This window comes from Glossina fuscipes, unplaced genomic scaffold, assembly GCF_014805625.2.
Source record: "Glossina fuscipes isolate IAEA_lab_2018 unplaced genomic scaffold, Yale_Gfus_2 267, whole genome shotgun sequence".
NCBI lineage: Eukaryota > Metazoa > Arthropoda > Insecta > Diptera > Glossinidae > Glossina > Glossina fuscipes.
The window spans coordinates 96,215-99,524 of record NW_023998610.1 but is presented as its reverse complement, the minus strand read 5'-3'; positions in this window follow the sequence as shown (position 1 = coordinate 99,524).

Below are 3,310 nucleotides of genomic sequence, written 5' to 3'. Positions count from 1 at the left end.
ATTGCAAACTTGCAAAAGCTTGGCAACTGGTAACAGTAAACAACACCCGTTGATTTCCGGACAATAAGATTAAGTTAATCTAAATACGACATAAGCAAATCGCGCGTATTAAGCAAAATTTTTTTGATAGGCTTTAAAGAATCCGATATTGATATTATCTCATAGACATTATTTAGGTTTCCACAAACAACTCTAAACGGGTTAAACAGCTCATAATTATATTTATAGTGACTAAGTTCAATGAAAATAAAGTGGCTAGAAAAGCGGTTAGGCAAGTTAAAGTGTATCTTACCAAGTAATTGGAACGAATCGATATTACCATTTAGAAACTTAATTAAGAAGGAAACACAAAGAATAAATCTAAGTCCCTCAAGTGACGGTAAGGGCAACAGAAGCAAGTTAAATTCATAAGGAGGCAAGGACACCAGGGGGTTCTAGCGCAAATTTGTACGGACAAACTAAAAGTTGCTATTGAAATAATTCATTTGAATCTACGTAACACCTTTAGGAAGGAAAGCGCACAACGGAGGCATATTCAAGTAACGATCTAACTAAATACACATATAGCCTTTTTGTAATGCTCTTGGACCATCTGTTAATGAAACCTAGCGCGAAACTAGCCTTATCTAAAGAAAGCTCAACGTGCAAATTAAAACGTAATCTTTGGTTGAATAGAAACCCTAAATCGATGAGCCTAGATTCAGTTGAAAACTTCGTCGGAAGTGTTCAGCAAAGAAATTTGAGGCTGCAATATCACGAGAGGACTCGGAGTCATTGAAAGACACCTGCGAGGAATATATCGAAATTTTTCCTTCCTTGAGTTGACAAACTTGTAAAAATATTTAAGACTGGTGGGCGAAATAGTGGCAAGCAGAACCACTTGTTTTTCCTAGTTTTGTAATAAATAATTGTTATGATGATGTTACGAAATGATAAAATAACCACGCCGCTTCCCTTCTTTAGTGATTATATTATTATTACGAATTTAGCCAGACAAATACATTCTAAGACTAAACTCTTAAATTATTGGCATATCTAGGGCTATCGATTTTGTTAAAAATTCTACCGTACTTTTATACTATACAAAAAGTTTCTTTAACGTTACTTGTTAAAACCGTTTGTACATAAATGCGATTATAAAAATTTCCAGGCGTTCGCAAATATTAAACATCAACATTTCTATCTTTCGCAAAAGCAAGCCGTTCTGCATATACCTATTAGTTTATATGCGTAGATAAGAGTATATGCGTTTACGCGATACAAGCTCTCCGCTCTGAAAAAGTAATTATTCAATAATATGGAGCATGTGTCCAAGTTAAAATACAAACCGTTACGTAATTGCCTTTGTTTTTTGAAATTGTCCAACGCGGTAACAAACCTTTACAAACAGTGTATCAAGTGCTGTGGTATGGATGCGCTACGAGAAAATTAAAACTTAGTCGAGGGAAAAAACGAAATACACCCAACCCTTTTTACAAGATCTTTTTACGTGATTTTGAAATTTTGAAATCGAAAGCAAATAGACTTTCTTACACGAATTGTTTCTACTAGCATGAACCAAAAAAATAAAAATTTTTTAAATGTTACTTTTGGCAGTGGCTCACAGAAACTTAAGTATACATCAACAAAATATAAGTCAGGCAATACTGTGAGCAGGAATCAGTTGATATCCATACATGTGTTAGTGGCTTGCTCTGAGGCTGCTTGGGCGTTAGTAACGAACGAAATTCTTCATTCGAATCGAACCCGACATTTTCAATCCAATTCGTAATGTTACGGAAATTCCAAATTCAACCAATTTACTTTCACAAGTAGTGAATTCCCTAGAGAGGGAAAACCCAAGTGCGCATTCACGGTTCGTCATGAAGCCATGAACTTGGGTAACAGTAATATGCTTGTAAATATGTACATAAATAGACTATTTGTGGAAGGCAGAGTGGGTCGGACAAGAGCATTTGAGTCGAAAAAGAATATTAGGGTTTGGAAGTCGAGAGTATTGCCAAAGTAAAATGTAAATAGTCCTACCCTTTCACAAATTGACTGTAAATGAAAGAGTCTCGTAGTGGAACCGTTATATGTAAAATAACTGTAAAATACTTAGGCTGGGTGTAAAATCGTTCCTTATTTTAATTCTCACAAGCTAAGAAAACACGTACAAATCCGACACAGTTCCTCTGCAACTATTTTCCAAGATTATAAAATGGTAAATAAATTGTCATGAAACTCTTTTTCTTTCCTCGCCGCGGAGGATTTAGATTTTTTTTTTTCTTTAGACAAAGGAAGAGAAAAAAAACAATAGAAAAAAAAAATCAAACTAAAAGAAACGAAAAGGTCCGGTCGGTCTCCTGCTGTGCGTCTGTCACCAGTGAGTCAGTCGGTCACCGTCTAGCGTCGGCCCTACATAGCCACCAGATGCACGCCCCTGCACCTCAGCCACAGCGGTGGCAGCGCACGCTTAACCCCTCATGGGGAACAACAGAGTTAGGTATCTTAAAAGAGAAAGTAACATAACTTACAGTACAAGTATGGTGGTGGTGGTGATGGTGATCGTTCGCTTGATGAATATTACCACTTTCACTGTCGGCTGCAGCTGTCACAATGCCCCCAATAAATGGTCGCCGTTGCTGTTGCTTCTGCCGTTCTACGGGTGAATCTCTAACAACTGCAGGCGGATGCTTCACAGGATAACCAAAGGCTGAGAATGGTGGATGCGACACCCTATCGGTGATTGCCGGCTGTGGCCGTAAATGCTGCTGATAATTAACACGTCGCTGTTGCTGTCGCTGTTCACCTTCTTTTGACTTTATTTATTTCCTTCGCACTATTTCCGTCACTCCTTAATTCTGGGACGTATGGTGAAGCAGGCCCGAGAAAAAAAAACACTCACCAAATTGTTACCACAGTGCCGAATAGAGCAAACACCTTGTTAATTTTTGCTTCCTTTTTATTTCAAATGATCTCTTTAAACTTTTTGCTGTTTCTCGTTTTATTGATTAGACAAAATTTCATGTCTCTTTACATATAAAATTGAATATTTTAAATGATTTCTTTAAACTCTTTGCTGTTTCTCGTTTTATCAATTAGACAAAAATTCCATGTCTCTTTACATATAAAATTGAATATTTTAACTGATTTCTTTAAACTCTTTGTTGTTTCTCGTTTTATCAATTAGACAAAAATTTCATGTCTTTTTACATATAATATTGAATACTTTGAATGATCTCTTTAAACCTTTTGCTGTTTCTCGTTTAATCGATTAGACAAAAATTCCATGTCTTTTTACACATAAAATTAAATATTTTAAATGATT